The sequence below is a fragment of the Chenopodium album genome, chromosome 25 (assembly GCF_948465745.1).
Source record: "Chenopodium album chromosome 25, dcCheAlbu1.1, whole genome shotgun sequence".
NCBI lineage: Eukaryota > Viridiplantae > Streptophyta > Magnoliopsida > Caryophyllales > Amaranthaceae > Chenopodium > Chenopodium album.
The window spans coordinates 20,796,720-20,813,680 of record NC_137858.1 but is presented as its reverse complement, the minus strand read 5'-3'; the positions used below and the strand labels follow the sequence as shown (position 1 = coordinate 20,813,680).

General features: G+C 40.5%; 2 non-coding genes across 2 annotated transcripts; both read left to right on the top strand.

Moving 5' to 3' along the window:
* Positions 1-5,756: 5,756 nt before the first annotated feature.
* On the top strand, positions 5,757-5,862 carry LOC145615748 (small nucleolar RNA R71). The gene has a single exon (XR_014107341.1). It is a non-coding gene; the product is annotated as a small nucleolar RNA R71 (small nucleolar RNA).
* A 10,679-nt stretch (positions 5,863-16,541) lies between these two features.
* LOC145615776 (small nucleolar RNA R71) lies at positions 16,542-16,647 on the top strand. The gene has a single exon (XR_014107367.1). It is a non-coding gene; the product is annotated as a small nucleolar RNA R71 (small nucleolar RNA).
* The last annotated feature ends 314 nt before the right edge of the window (positions 16,648-16,961 follow it).

Sequence of the window (16,961 nt, the reverse complement as noted above, 5' to 3'; positions counted from 1 at the left end):
GATTGGTGAAAATGGGTGAAGCAGATTAAAAGAAGGAGAAAGATTCCCCTTTTTTTTTTTACCCGGATCGGCTGGAGCGGGCGTGCAGTGAAGAGGAGCGCCCGCTCCGATCCTGGGAATTCACTTTTGTTTTTTTTTCGTTTCTGTATTTTTTTTTTGAAATTTCTTGTGAGGAGCGGGCGTGCAGGAAGTCGGAGCTCCAGGGGGTGGAGCGCCCGCTCCAGGTGCCGGAGCGCCCGCTCCAAACTTACTGCAACTTTCTGTTTTTCCTTCTGTTTTGGCTGAAATTAATTTCCTGTGACGAGCGGGCGCGCAAGGCTGAGGAGCGCCCGCTCCTCACTGCTTAAAGCCTTGATTAAATTCTTCCTTGCTTTCTTTTTTTCTTCTTTATCCTGCATTAAAACCACAAGGACATAATTCAACCAAATTAGCCAAAATCAGATATTCTCAACACTCTTATTGTTTTCTTCTCTCACTTATTGTTTTATTTTTCACTTCTTTTATTTTCTTGACTCTCTTTTCTCTCTCTCTTTTTTTTCTTTTCTTTTTTTACTCGGGTTGCCTCCCAGAAGCGCTTCTTTAATGTCAATAGCTTGACGACCTCCACACTCAGGAGGTAAGATTACATTGAGTTGATTCTAAAACACCTACATGAGCACCCTCGTAGTAAAGCTTGAGGCGATGCCCATTCACCTTGAAAGATCTCTTGCCGTCCATATCCCAAACTTCCACGGCTCCATGAGGAAAAACTTCCTTGACAACAAAAGGTCCACTCCACCTTGATAAAAGTTTCCCGGGAAACAATTTCATCCTAGAGTTGTAGAGGAGTACCTTATCGCCTTTTAGAAATGCTTTCTTTTCAATGTTCCGGTCGTGGCAATCCTTAGTGCGATTCTTATAGTTGCTTGCACACTCATAGGCTTCCAACCTTAGCTCTTCAAGCTCATGCAAATCAAACCATCTTTGCTCTCCCGCGCTAGCCAAGTCAAAATTAATCTTCTTGATTGCTCATTGGGTTCGGTGCTCAAGCTCCAACGGTAGATGACAAGATTTTCCACACACTAGACGGTATGGAGTTGTGCCTATTGGGGTCTTGTATGCCGTTCTATATGCCCATAGAGCGTCATCAAGCTTTTTTGACCAATCCTTCCTATTCTTAGCAACCGTCTTCTCGAGGATTAGCTTTATTTGACGGTTAGACACTTCCGCTTGTCCACTTGTTTGTGGATGATAGGTAAGGCCGAATCTTTGGTGGACCCCGTGCTTTCTTAGCATCTTTTGAAAAGCACTATGAACAAAATGTGAACCATTGTCGCTTACCACCGCCCTTGGAATACCGAATCTTGGAAATATGACTTTTTTGAACATCTTCATGACAACCTTGTGGTCATTAGTTGGGGAGGCAATGGCTTCCACCCATTTTGATACATAGTCGACCGCCACAAGGATGTATTGATTTCCATAAGAAGTTGGGAATGGCCCCATGAAATCCATACCCCATACATCAAATATCTCAAGCTCAAGAATCGGTTGTTGAGGCATCTCATTGCGCTTGGATATGTTGCCGGTTCGTTGACACCGGTCACAAGTCTTCAAAAATCCCCAAGCGTCCTTGAAGATGTGAGGCCACCACAAACCGCTATGCAAGATATTCAATGCTGTTTTGTTGGCTCCCATATGCCCTCCACATGGATCGGAATGGCACATCTTGAGCACTCCTTGCACTTGTTCATCCGGGACACACCTACGGAGCAAACCATCTACTCCTCGTTTGGAGAGAATGGGATCATCCCATACATAATGTCTTGCTTCCCTTTTTAGCTTCTTCCTTTGATTCTTGGAGAAATCGGGTGGGCATTCTCCACAAGCCAAATAGTTCACCAAGTCGGCGAACCAAGGAAGCTCCTTTTCATTCAAGATGTAAAGCACATCATCTCTCAATTCATCACATATAGGGATTTCATCATCGCTAGCTTGTACATTCTCTAGTCGGGAAAGATGGTCCGCAACCACATTCTCGGCCCCCTTTTTATCACGGATTTCAAAATCAAATTGTTGGAGGGATAGGACCCACCGAAGAAGACGTGGCTTGGATTCTTTCTTTGCAATAAGGTACCTAATGGCTGCGTGATCGGTATAAACAATAGTTTTGGAACCAATGAGGTAGTTCCAAAACTTCTCAAAAGCATGAACCACGGCAAGAAACTCTTTCTCCGTTGTGGTGTAATTCCGTTGAGCTTCATTCAAGGTCTTAGACATGTAGTAAATCACGTGAAGCTTCTTCTCTACCCTTTGCCCCAATACTCCTCCAATCGCAACATCACTCGCATCGCACATAAGTTCAAATGGCAAATCCCATCTTGGCCCTTGCACAATTGGAGTTGAGATTAAAGCCTCCTTTAATTTGTTGAAAGCTTGGAGACACTTTTCATCAAAAATAAAGATGACATCCTTTTGAAGAAGAGCATTTAGGGGTCTAGCAATTCGTGAGAAATCCTTGATGAATCTCCTATAGAACCCGGCATGCCCCAAAAATGACCTTACTCCTCTCACATTGATTGGTGGCGGTAGCTTCTCTATCACCTCAACTTTGGCCTTGTCGACCTCAATCCCTTTGCTTGAAATCTTGTGATTAAGGACAATTTCCTCTTCCACCATAAAGTGGCATTTTTCCCAATTCAAAACCAAATTGACCTTCTCACATCTTGCCAAGCACTTGCCCAAGTTGGACAAACAATCCTCGAATGAAAGGCCCCCTACCGAGAAATCATCCATGAAAACTTCCATTTCGGCTTCAAGTATGTCCCCAAAAATACTCATCATGCATCTTTGGAAGGTTGCCGGTGCGTTGTAAAGCCCGAAGGGCATCCTCCTATATGCAAAAGTTCCATAGGGACAAGTAAAAGTTGTTTTCTCTTGGTCATCCGGGTTTATAGGGATTTGAAAGAAACCCGAATAATCATCAAGAAAGCAATAATACTTGTGCTTGGTTAGTCTTTCAAGCATTTGGTCGATAAAAGGGAGAGGAAAATGATCCTTGTTGGTGGATGCATTTAGGCGTCTATAGTCTATGCACATCCTCCAACCGGTCACCGTTCAAGTTGAAACGAGATCACCATTCTCATTTTCAACTACGGTCATTCCTCCCTTTTTAGGGACCACATGAATGGGGGAAACCCATCTAGAACTCGAAATGGGGAAGATGATGCTGGCATCAAGGAGTTTGGTGATTTCTTTCTTCACCACCTCCCCCATTTGAGGATTGAGTTTCCTTTGTCTCTCAATGGAAGGCTTAGAACCTTCCTCAAGTGTTATGTGGTGCATACATAAAGCGGGACTAATACCTTTGAGGTTATCTATGGTATAGCCTAAAGCACCTTGGTGGTCTCTCAAAACACCACATAACATTTGAGTTTGGCACTCGTTCAAAGAAGAATTCACAATAACCGGAAAAGTTGAATTGGGGCCCAAAAACTCATACCTTAGGTGTGATGGTAGAGGTTTCAACTCTACCATTGGAACACCCTTACCTTCTCTTGAGGTAGCTACTTCTATTGCATCATGTGTTGTGATTCCCATGCACACTTGCTCATCGCTTGATTCCAAACTTCATTCAAGCATCTCTTCATACAATGCCATCTCTTTGCTTTGGTCACCTATCTTTTCCTTGTTCAAAAGGACATTCTAAAGGGCATCTTTAGTAGTGAGCAAGTGCTCATGCATAGAAGTTACAATAGAATCAATAGTATCAATCATCATGCAATTATCAAGATTAGAGCTTGGATATTTCATGCTTTCATTCAAATCAAATTCTATTACCTCATCTCCTATCTTTTAGTGAAATTTTAGTACTTTTAACATCTATTAAAGCACCCGAAGTAGCAAGAAAAGGTCTTCCTAGAATTATTGGAATGTTAACATCTTCGTCCATCTCTAACAGAACAAAATCCACCGGGATTACAAACTTCCCCACCCTTAGAGGAACATCCTCTACCTTACCCTTTGGGAATTTAATAGAGCGATCGGCTAATTGTAGGGTGATGTTGGTGGGTAGAAGTTCCCCTATCCCAAGTCTTTGGTATACCGAGTATGGCATTATGCTAACACTAGCCCCTAGGTCACACAAAGCATTATCAATTTGCATCTTGTATATTGCACATGGGATAGAAAAGTTACCGGGGTCTTTCAATTTGGGTGGCATCTTGTTCATGATAATTGCACTACAATTCTCGGTGAGATTCACCGTTTCAACCAATTCACACTTTATCCTTCCACTCAAAATGTCTTTTGAAAACCTAGCATAATTAGGCATTTGCTTGATAGCATCGGTAAAAGGAATTGAAAGATGAATTTGCTTCAATGTCTCAAGAAACTTTCCAAATTGCACATCTAATTTGTTTCTAACAAATTTATGAGGATATGGTAGCTTTTGAAATTGTTTTGTTTCCCTCTCTTTTTCTCTTTTCTCTTCACTCTCCTTTTCAAAATCTTTCTCTTTTTCACACTCTTTTTCTTTCTCACATTCTTTTTCTCTTTCACTCTCTTGATTTTTCTCTTTTTCTTGCTGACAATCACTCTCAAGGGGAGGCTCACTCATGTTCACTCTCTCATTGCTTTTCTTAGGAACACTCTCTTTCAACACCTTCCCACTCCTAGTAGATATGGCATTAACGGGTCTCTTAGGATCTAGTCCTTGGGGTGGAAGTTTGGAAGTGCTAGCCCCTTCCTTCAAAGCATTGGCCAATTGTGAAATTTGAGTTTCAAGCATTTTATTATGAGTCATTACTTCATTAAACTTCTTGTCACTCGTGGCCATGAAAGTGTTGAACATTTTGGTTTGACTTTCCATCATTTCCTCTAGATTGGACTTACTAGGTGGTGTTTGGGCATAATAGTTATCTTGGGGAGCTCTATTACCTCTCACATTTGAATTGGAAGCATTTTGATTAGAAAAGCCTCTATTGTTATTGTTGTTCCAATTATTCCTATTATTAGAGTTCCCCCCTTGGTGATATTGGCCTTGATTCCCATAATTCCCTTGATTATTAGGGTTATGGTTACCATAACCACCTTGTTGGTTGTAGTTACCTTGGGGATTTTGGTCCCTTTGGTTCCTATTACCCCATTGGTTTTGGTTATGGTAATCATAATCATTTCCTCTTTGGTTATAAGCATTTCCCCCTTGTTCCCTTTTATTAGGTGGTAAATATCTTTGATTGTCATTCCTAGGTCTATTATCATAAGACAAAGCATTGACTTGTTCATTTTCATTATCATTACCCTCTTCATAATGGGATTGGGGTTGGGAATCATAATTACAAGAAGAGGTATCATGGTCATATGACCCACAACTTTCACAAAACAAACACCCATGTGGCATGTTATTAGATGTAGAAGGAGAAGAGTTAGAATTCATACCTCTCCCCTTAGATTGGGAGGGATGCTCTTGTTGTGAAGTGGAAGTCTCTAGTTTTGCCTTGATAAATGTCATCTCCTTGCCAAGGGTTGGCGATTTGAGATGTCAAATTATTGATGGCGTTGAGGTGATCGACGGAGTAGACCGCATTCCTCCTTTGCTTAAAGACTCCCTCTCTCCTTCTTGCCAATCCATGTGGTGTCTCACCACATCCTCAATTATCTCGATGACTTGCTCCTCCGTTTTGTTCATAATCGGGCCACCCGCTCCCGCATCCAAGCTAGTCTTTCCTTGTGGGCTCAAGCCCCCATAGAAAATTTGAAGCACTTGATATGATGGAATGCCATGATGAGGGCACTCCCTTTGATATTCTTTGTATCGTTCCCATGCCTCATATATGGTTTCACTAGCCTTTTGACGGAAGCCTTGGATCAAAGCCCTTGCCTCGGCCGTCTTCTTTTGAGAATAGAATCTCCCTAAGAAAGCCGTGGTGACCTCGTCCCAAGTTCTCAAGGAGTTAGGCCTCACCTCCTTCTCAAGCCATTCAAGAGCCCTTCCTATCAAAGAAAAAGGAAATAGCTTTAGTCTCACAAACTCTTGAGTTATCCCATTTACCTTGATTGTGTTGCAATATTTTTCGAACTCGTTCAAGTGTGCAAGAGGGATCTCATGTTTTGCTCCACTATATTGCCCCCTTTCAATCAAATTTATCATCGCGGGCCGAATCTCGAAGTCATTGGCTTGAGTGACGGGTGGAGCAATGCCGCTTGAAAGCTCTATAAGCTCCCGGAGTTCCCAACTCCTTTAAAGGTCTTTGAGGTGGTGGTTCCGCGTCACCCATTTGATCTCGATCCTCCTCGAAATTGGTCTCTCTAGTTGGGGGAGTAGTAAACGGCCTAGAACCGGCTCTTTTTCTCCTTCTATAAGTTTTCTCAATCTCGGGATCGTAAGGTACCAAGATCCCGTTATGAGTTCTGCGCATACACTCTCAACAAACGCAATTAGTACCAAGGCTACAAGTGTAGCAAAAAAGAAACAATCTTTTTGAATTTTTTTTTTATTTTATGGTGAACTAGACTCAAGTAATCAATTAGCAATCAACATCACCGCTCCCCGGCAACGGCGCCATTTTGATGGGCGTTAGAACGGTCGCTCGTTCCACACTCAATCAAACACATTTATTAACAAATGATGGGATGAAGAACGGTAGGTCGTTGGGCTACCACCCCACCCAATCCAACAAAATTTGTAACTCAACAAACCCCTATTAAGTGTAGTGGTAAGTCAAGGTCGAACCCAAGGGAATGGAGGTCGAATGCACAATGCCTAAGTCAAGCTATTCTGAAGTCAAATAAAGGGGTTTATGAAGGAAACTAGAGCTAGAGCTAAATGATGCAAGAACTTGTATGAAATCAATCTAAAAGACACTAGGGCAATGGATCCACATGTAATTGTTATGGAAAATGGTAATTTGGGAGGTCAAACCGACTAAGTCAAGTGATATGAAGGAAGATCAATCATGTATCCAAAAGAGCATACCAAGTTAGTTCACTTAGAGGTCTAACTAGCGTCAACTACGCTAAACACTACCTAGGGAACGTCACAAAGCACCTCAATCGTGAAATTGCAAGTTACTAATCAATGGTCCGTATCATAGCAAGCTCACAATGCAATCTAGTGCAATAATCAAAGATGGCCAAACTTCAATCAATCACACACATGCACATGAATTATCAACCAAATTTAATCATATCATCAACTCCATCAATTATCCCAAAATTACTCTAATCCATCACTCAAACATGCTTCACCATTTCCCCAGCTAGAAAACTACTCACTAGCCATGGAAATCAAGATCAAAACTACACTAATCATCAATTTCATCATCAACATAATTGAAATCAAAGATCAAATCAACAATCAATCAAAAAATCAATAAAACTTCAATCAATCATCAAACAAACTTCAATCAATCAACAATAACATGGAAAACAAATGAAATCAACTAGAATCAAACTTGTATTGAAATCAAGAAGAAGATCCTTACAAAACTTTGATCTAAAGATCAATTACAATGAAGAATTCTTGAACAATCACCAAAAACCATGAGTTTCTCTCTCTTCAATCCTTGAGTTTCTCTCTCTAAAATTCTAATAAAAAACTAACTATATGAAATCCAATCTCTAGAAAGAAAAAACTCCTCAAAAATAGAAAGAAATAACTATATATACAAAGAGGAGGTCAGTATTGACGCCCAAAAATAGACCCACGTCGGTGCGGGCGCTTGGAGGAGAGAGAGTGGCGCGCACGGGAACACACCCAGATTGGTGCGCCCGCACGCACCAGGTGTGCAGCCGCACCCGACCAATGTGCGGCCGCACACTCCCTGGGTGCGCCCGCACCTAGCTGGGTCTTTCCCCCTTCTTCTCTTTGTCCTAGCTCAAGTGGTGCACACATCCTAGATGATGATGATGGAGGACAAGGTAGGCAGAAACTTTCTTGAATTTCTTGAAGAGTATAAGCCATGAGAAAGGCATATACAAGGCCTTGAAGCATGCCCCTTGGATCCACCTTAGACTTGAAACTTCTTGCACAAGCTTTAGGCATGAAAACAATGAAAGATCATAGAGAGGAAGCTCGGGAATTCTTGGACAATCAATCACCACCTACAAACAAATGATAAAAATCAAGTAAAAGAGAAAAATAACAAGTAAACTAGAAAATGCATAAAATAGAGAAACTAACTACAAAAAGCATAAAAATGAAGAAAACAAGAATAAAACTAAGGAAAACTAAAGAAAAGAGTGATAAAATGAAATAGAATTCATCCAAAAAGGGACCAAATGAGTGCCATAAATGTCACTCATCAAATTCCCCCAAGCTAAACTTTTGCTCGTCCTCGAGCAAAACAAAGCAAGAAAGATAAAGGATGAAAATTTTATTTGAAAAAGAAAAAGAAAAAGACTCAAGATAAGAATATACACTAAGACTCACTGTCGTAGGAATCACGGTTGCTTTTAGCTACAACAAGCCCTTTAAACCCCAAAGTCGCCTATGAGGACGAGTGAGGTCTCGTAAGGATATCCTAAGAGTTTGACCCATAACTCTCCACCAAACATCAATGAGGCAAACCATAAAAAGGAAGGAAAATAAAATGAAAACAAACCTTTGCGAAATGAACTAACATAAAGACTATAATGCAAATGAATGACAATCTTTCTCAAGTAGTTAAGGTATGCACTTTTCAAGATATCTAAGGTTGATTGAAACATAGGGTATGCTAGGCATAGGAACTAGTCATCACAATCCACGTTCATCCCAAACAATCTTACCGCGTTCTCCCCACTAGTCTCAAATATCCCCTTAGTGAGTGTCCCAATGATTCCTCGAAGGAACCGGAAAAAGAATTATTTTTAGGCTACTCGACAATCTTGACTATGCATCCCCTTTCCTTAGGCAATGACCCATGATGCCCTCCCCCGAATAGTGACTCAACTATCTAAGTCGAAAGGTCTTTCCCAAAGGTTGTAACGTAAGGCATAAAGGGTGAAGGTAGGCTAAAACTTAAAATTTGGTGATTTTCCTAAAAAGTGAAGCAAAAGGGTGATCAATCCTTAACACCACAATCAAGAAATTACCAAACAAAAACAACACCCCCAAGCTTACTTGAAGCTATACTCACAAGAATATATACAAAAAGCGTACACGCTGCTCCCCCAAGCTAAAATGAAGCATTGTCCTCAATGCTTAGAAAGAGAAAAGAATACATCAAAATAGTTTTGAATTTTTTTCACTTTTTCAATTTTTTTGTTTTTTTTTATTTGTTATTTTTTATGAATTTGCAATGTCCTTGCATTTTACTTAATTCGGACGGCTTTTTCTATATGCAACTTATTGGTCCATGCCTTTTATGAAGTAGGACGGCTTTTTCACAAATATTTGCCCTTATTCACAAAGAAATGATATCACAAACTTGCATACATAAAAACCAAAATTCCAACTTCATTCACCACAAACTCCACCACAAATGATCAATTTGCTTCACAAAAACCAAGAAAAGTAGAAAATGAAACAAAAGGTCGAATAACTAAATATGTGGCTGGAAAAGAAGGGATAAGGCTCAAATGGTTGCAAGAAGGAAAATGTAAACCCAAAAATAAAGATAATAACAAAATATATCAAAAATGAAAAACACCACCCCGAAAAATGTGCCTTTGTCCTTCCTAGATAGTTCGGTCTCAGGTTTGAGAATCATACATCAAGCTTTATTAGATTAGGTTTGCATAGTCAAGGATCCACGCCGCTCATACAAGAAATGTTGAAGGCTTGAAAAACAAGTAACCTCACAAGGATGTGGCAATAACTCACTAATGGTGTCAAATTGACTATAGGGAGCAACTACCAACATGCCACAAACAAGTAGAATCCGGCTTCATGATCCTCCTAGTTCAAACCAACTACCCTAGCATACACTTATCCTAGAGTCAACCGAACATAGTCTCAAACCGTGCATACCTTTACAACCTAGGAAGAAAATCATGCAAAAGACAAGTCCAATGTACAAAGTTCATGTCATAAGAAAAGTGAAAAATAAAGCCTCAAAATCATATCAAAAATGAAAAGAAAAATAAAGGAAAGTAAAAGAAAAAGTAAAATAAAAGAAAATAAAAGAAAGGAAATGGAGACATAGAAAAGGAAATATAGGAGAAATAGCATGCAATGGACTAGAAAGCAAGTTAAACACATTAAAATCCCAATCGACAAACAAGTGATCGATCGACATCAACGTCATCGATCCCAAACACATTACGTGTTAACAAGCATTCATCCTCGAACCATTCAACTTCCCCTAAACTAATCCTATTATATGCAACCAAGGAAAATAAAAAGAAAAATAAGAAAGGTCTCACCGGGCTTCCAAGCTTAGCAAAAATAAACGAAGCAAGTAGAAACCACCTCGTTGCATTCCATATCCAAATGCTCTTCAAGGAACCAAGTGAGAAAAAGAAATAAAAGAAACTATGAACAAAGAAAATGGTTAGTAACTTCAAAACAAAGAAAAGAAAACAACAAATTAAAGGAAACTAATCTAAACAAAAAGTATATACAACCAAAGGAAATAAAAGTTAAACTAATCAAAGAATAGAAAGAATAAAAGAAATGAAACTAAGAAAGCAAGAAAGCCTAAACTAACTAAAGAACTACACTAAACTACAAGATTTGGATTCAAGGAATTTGGATCAAAGGGTTTTGGATTGAAGGGATTTGGATATTAGGGATCAACAACAACAACATCTCAAGCAAAGCATCATCACAAACAAAAAGCATCCAAACAAATGGGGCAAGCAAGCTAGCTACAAGGAAGGTTGCCTAGAGATCAAGAAAATGAGGAAGTCAAACAAGAGGAATAAAAATAAGCATGCAAACAACCAAGGTATGTACACAACAACAAAATTGGTCACCGAGCAAATTATTAGTTCCCCCAAGATAGATAAAAATACATCTCAACATCCCAAGCAAAACAAAACATTCATAAAAAATATAAGGGATGGAGGCAAAAAGCATGAAAAGCAAAAGGGAACTAACAACTACTACCATCACTACCACCACTACCACTCGGCCCGGCCCCATTGGGGTCCTTGTTGCGCTCGGGGTCATCGAAGGGATGAGGGTAAGGCTCCCATCCTCCGGTGTACCCCTCGAGCCACCCATAATGCCCCTTGAAAAGATCTTGTTGCCAAGAAGAAAGAGGGGTGAAGTTATCGGGCAAAGTGAGTTCGAAGAGGTGGTTGGGATGGACATGGGGGTAGTTAGGATCAACCCTATAGTCACTACCACCCGGAGCCTTGTAATCATAGTTACCGTGCTCATCCGGATAGTAGCGACGCTCGGTATCGGGGTTGGAAGGCCCCGACCAATATGGATGCCTATACGAAGGTAGAGGACCTTGTTGGGGCGGGAAATACGGATAGTTAACCGGGGGAGTAATGTTCCCACGGTTAACTTCCGCATCATAAATTTGTTGTTGTTGAGCAAACATACCTTGATGCATTTCTTGAATACCTCTTAGTTGTTCATAAATAGCCCCAAAGTCTTGATCATACATGCCATCCACGTGGATTTTTAATCCACTCATTTGCTCGCTAAGAGCCCTCAAATCGGCATTGGCATAAGCATGTTGCCCTTGTTCTTGTTCTTGAGGAGCTTGTTGTTGTGGAAATTGTTGTTGTTGTTGTTGTTGTTCTTCTTCTTCATCATCTTCCTCATCCTCATCGGAGTCGAAGTTAGGACGCCGAAAGGACTTGGGGACATGCCAGACATTGTTGGCGATCCGGGCCAAAGAAGTCAAGCCGGGGTTAGGCAAATAGCACCAATGCTCATTGCTCCTTAGCCATTCATATCTCCCTTCACTATAGCCCTTGGAGATGAAATGGATTTGAACCAATTGTTGCATGTCAAGGTAGAGGGAGGTGCTATCCCCAATCTCCTTACAAAATGGGAGATATGCATCAAGGCGAAGGTGAGTCAAGAGCCTAGTCACCATGCCCCCGCATGAGATCTCTCCCGAACTCCGGCCACGAAGGTCCACACAATATTGGGCAAAGATATACCCCAAGTTCAACCGGCCCACATACTCCGGGCGGGTAAACAACCACAAGACCTTGAGCTCCATCTTGCTCAATTTCCCCAACTCTTGTTTAGGGAACACCACATAGCCCAAAAGACGGTGCACAACCCTAAGGCAAGGTTGGTACACCGATGAAATCTTAGCCCTGTTGGTGATAAACTCGTTACCACCCGAGATGTCTTCCCACCATGAGTTGTGATCGTACTCCGGGAAGATATAGGGTTCAACGTTCAAAATATCCCCATGGGGATCAAAGTCCAATGCCGCGTTGAACTCTTCCAAGGCATGATCGAAGATATGGTTGAACAATTGGAATCGCACCCGATATACCCCTCCTACGGGTACAAGCTCCAAGGTAGCCAAGAATTCCAATTTAGGCTCCTTATAGGTGCGATAGGCATCGGTGATGAAAGAACCCAACCGAAGGTTTAAGAGCAACGACCGCACATCATCATCAATCCCCAATTTTACCATGTCGGGTTGGAAATAATGGCGGGTTTGTTTGAGGGTTCTCTCTTCCTTCAACTGTTGGTAGAAGGTCTTTTGTTTGTCGGTGAAATTTTTCTTTTTGGGTAGAGAGGTTGGAGGTCGTGTTTGAGAGGAAGAGGGGTTGGAAGTACTTGGCCTAGAAGATGTACTCGGCCTTGAGGAGGTACTTGGGCGAGGCTCATCGATGCTAACATCGGTTTTTGTTTTCTTGGTGAGTTTCTTGAAGTATTTAGACATGTTTGAGAGTTTGAGAAAGGTCACCAACAATGAATAATGAGCAAAACCAATGAACCAAGAATACCACACCCAAATTCACCACTTACTACCAAAATCACCAAACTCCAATGTCACACTTCCTTTCAATCGAAACCAATTCCAAACCAATCAACAACACCAATAATCCAAGAAAAACTCCTTTCAACAATTCAAGAACAACCTCAAGACCAATACCAACAATCACAACATACTACCCATATTCCAAAAATCCAACTCACAAGATATCAACCAAAAATGATGAGAATCACTACAAAATCAACAAACAATACAATGTTATGCAAAATCAATCAATAAACATCACCAAATCACAACCAATGTCAAGATCAAGCATCAAAAATCACAAAACCAATACTACACTATTCATGCTCATACAATTTTTCAATCTATGCAAAATTATGGTATATTTGGCAAAATTAAAGCAAGGATTAGTGATTATACCATAAAAGAAGCAAGATTAACCAACTTAGAGCAAGCAATTTCGACTCCTTACAAAAGCCCCAATTTTCGGCCAACAAGAGTAGGAGAGAGAGTAAGTGAAATTTGGGTCAATTTGTGAGGAATTTTGAGTGTAGGAAGGGTTGTGAGTGATTTTGAGTGAAAATGGAGTGATTTTAGTGAGGATTTGAGAGATTTTTGATGGTGAATAAGGGGGTTAGAGGTGCGCACAAGAGGGTTTGGAGGAGGGTTATGCGTGAGGAAGATAAGGGGAAGTGATGAAATGAAGGGAAGAAGGAGGAGGAAGAATATATATTGCACGTCCAGCTATGTGCGGCCGCACAAAACTGGTGTGCGCCCGCACACGCAGGCTGTGCTCCCGCACAAGCCTCGTGTGCGGCCGCACACCCCTGTACGTCTCCAAATCTTCTTTTTTTTCTCATATTTTTGATACTTACTGCCTATTTGGGTGCGCACATGAATCATGATGGTGATGAGGAACAGCATAGGCAGTAGCTAAAATCATTTTCAAAGACCTCAAAGTTGAAAATTCATGTGCTCACCACAAAAATTCACTAAGTATCAAATTCCTCCAACTTTTAAAACATGGATTTCCTATCTTACCTCTCTAAAATTCTTACCCTTTTTACCTCAAATTTCGATTAGAATCGAACAAAATATAGTTTTTGCCACAAACACCTTCCATTCACCATGCATTCTTGTAGAATTCCAATCCCGCAAAAGTCATCCTAAAAATCCAATCAAGTAGAAAAGTGAAAGAAAAGACAAAGTAATAGAAGAAACCAAAAATAAGAAAATTCAAAAATCAAAAGGAGAAGTTAGAAACTCCGGGTTGCCTCCCGGGAAGCGCTTGCTTAAGGTCCTAAGCTCGACCCTTCCTCCAAATCATGGAGGGTCAAAGAACACCACCTTCTTCAAGGTGGTTGATGGAGCAAAATCTTCTTCAATTTTGAGCAACTTCTCATCGTTGCTTAATGAAACCTTCACAAAATTCTTTTCAAATTCTTCCTTCTCTTTTCTCAATTTCTTTCTTTTTCTTGATTTCTTCAAGTCACGGGCCTTTTTCTTCGGCTTGACTTCAACATCCTTAACCATGGAAGCTGTCTCTTCATCTTGAGAATTAAGCTTGAACCAATTTGGAATCTCAATTTCTTTCTCATCCCTTAGCTTTGGAATTACAATTTCTTCTTCACTAACATCATCAAAACTTGCACAAACATCATCAACAATCTCAAAAGTATTGTTAGTAGAAGAATCAACCATGCATACATCATCAATGGAACGAGAAAGACTAGCACATGCTATATCTTGCACACAAGATAAGGGTTCATGCATTGGCTTTAACTTAAAACTTTCTTCTAATTTTCCACATCTAAAAGTGATTCGGCCTCCCTTCACATCTATTAAGGCTCCCGAGGTGGCTAAGAAAGGTCTCCCTAGAATGATTGGAATATGCTCATCTTCCTCAATCTCCAAAACAACAAAATCCACGGGAAAAACAAACTCTCCAATCTTTAGAGGTACATCATCAATTCTCCCCTTAGGAAGCTTAATAAAGCGATCGGCCAATTGAAGTGTTATATTAGATGGTTGAAGCTCACCTAGATCAAGCCTCTTGAAAACCAAAAAGGGTATAATACTCACACTAGCCCCTAGGTCACACAAAGCACTCTCAAAACCATCTTTTTGATTTGGCAAGGGATTGAAAAATTCCCCGGATCTTCCATTTTCTCCGGAAGCTCACCATGGACAAGAGCACTAAAACACTTCCCTCCTTCCACCGAACTACCCTCATCAAAATTTTCCTTCTCCTCTAGTATCTCCTTAAGAAACTTGGAGTACTTAGGCATATCGAGAATTGGCTCGGTAGAGGGTGTGGAATCATGGACTTCCTTAAGAACTTCAAGGAACTTCCCAAATTGCTCATCCATTTTGAATCTCAAGTATTTTTGGGGGTATGGTATATCGGGAAATCTCTCTACCTCACTCATCTTTTCAACAACACTTTCTTCTTTTTCCTCAACCTCATAATAAATTTCCTTAGACTCAACCCTCTCATCTTCATTCTCCATAGCACCACTCTCATCTTCTCCCTCTTTTGAACAAGAAACTCCCTCACTAAAGTCATTTCCTCCACTAGTGGCAATAGAGTACACGGGTTTCTTTGGTTCAACACCTTGGGAAGGCAAAGATGAAGGACTAGCATAATCCTTAATAGTGCTTGCTAATTGGGTTACTTGAGTCTCAAGCATCTTATTGTGAGTCATCATCTCATTGAATTTCTTATCACTAACCGCCATATAGGTGTTAATGATCTTGGTTTGATTATCAATCAATTCCTCCAAAGTGGTCCTAGGAGAAGAAGGTTGTGAATAGGAATTTTCACCTTGAGTCTTTGAAACAAATCCGGGAGGGGGACCTCTTTGAGCATTGTTTTGAAAATTTCCCCTTCCTTGATTGTTCCAATTACCCCTATTTTGATTTTGACCATAACCTTGATTATGGTTACCACCACCTTGATTATGGTTACCATTACCTTGGTTATGATTTCCATAACCTTGGTTTTGATTACCATAACCTTGGTTTTGATTACCATAATTTTGGCTTTGATTTTGGCCACTATAACCTTGGTTATGGTTACCACGAGAACCTTGATTCCCTTGGTTCCTATAACCACCACCATGATTATAGTTGTCAAAATTGCCTTGGTTTTGGTAATTTCTATTCCATTGGCCTCTTTGATTATCAAACCTTTGGACATTGTTGTTTGACACAAAATTCACATGCTCACACTCATTGTTGTCAAATTCATCAACACATTCATTGTTGCAATTGCTAGAATCATGGTCATATGATCCACATACATCACAAAACAAACATCCCATAGGCATATTATATGAAGTAGAAGGAGTTTGAGAGTTAGAAGAAGTACCTCTCCCCTTAATTTGGGAGGGAAGATTTGAAGCTTGAGAAAAGGAAGAAACACTTTCCAACTTGGCCTTGATTGCCGTCATCTCCTTTCCCAAGTTTGTCATTTGAGAGGAAAGATTGTTGATGGCATTGAGATGGTCCACCGAGTACGACGAAGATTGCTTGCTTGAAGAATCTCTTTCCCCATCTTGCCAATCTCTATAGTAAGTCACCACATCCTCTATTATGTCTACAACTTCTTCTTCGGTTTTGTTCATGATTGGACCACCGGCCCCTCCATCAAGACATGCCTTGCCTTGAGGACTCAAACCACCATAGAAGATTTGGATCAATTGATATGTTGGAATTCCATGGTGAGGACATTCTCTTTGGTACTCCTTGAATCTTTCCCATGCTTCATAAAGACTCTCATTTGGCTTTTGCTTGAACCCTTGAATTAAAGCCCTTGCCTCCGCCGTTTTCTTTTGAGGATAGAAACGGGACAAGAAAGCTTTAGTGACATCATCCCACGTTCTCAAGGAATTGGGCTTCACCTCTTTGTCTAGCCATTCCAAAGACCTTCCTATGAGGGAGAAAGGGAACAACTTAAGGCGGATAAATTCTTGAGACACTCCATTAACCTTGATTGTGTTACAATATTTTTCAAACTCCTTAAGATGGTTCAATGGGCTCTCGTTCTTTGCCCCACTATATTGTCTCCTCTCAATTAGGGTGATCATTGCCGGCCTAATTTCAAAATCGTTTGCCGGTGTTGTAGGTGAAGCT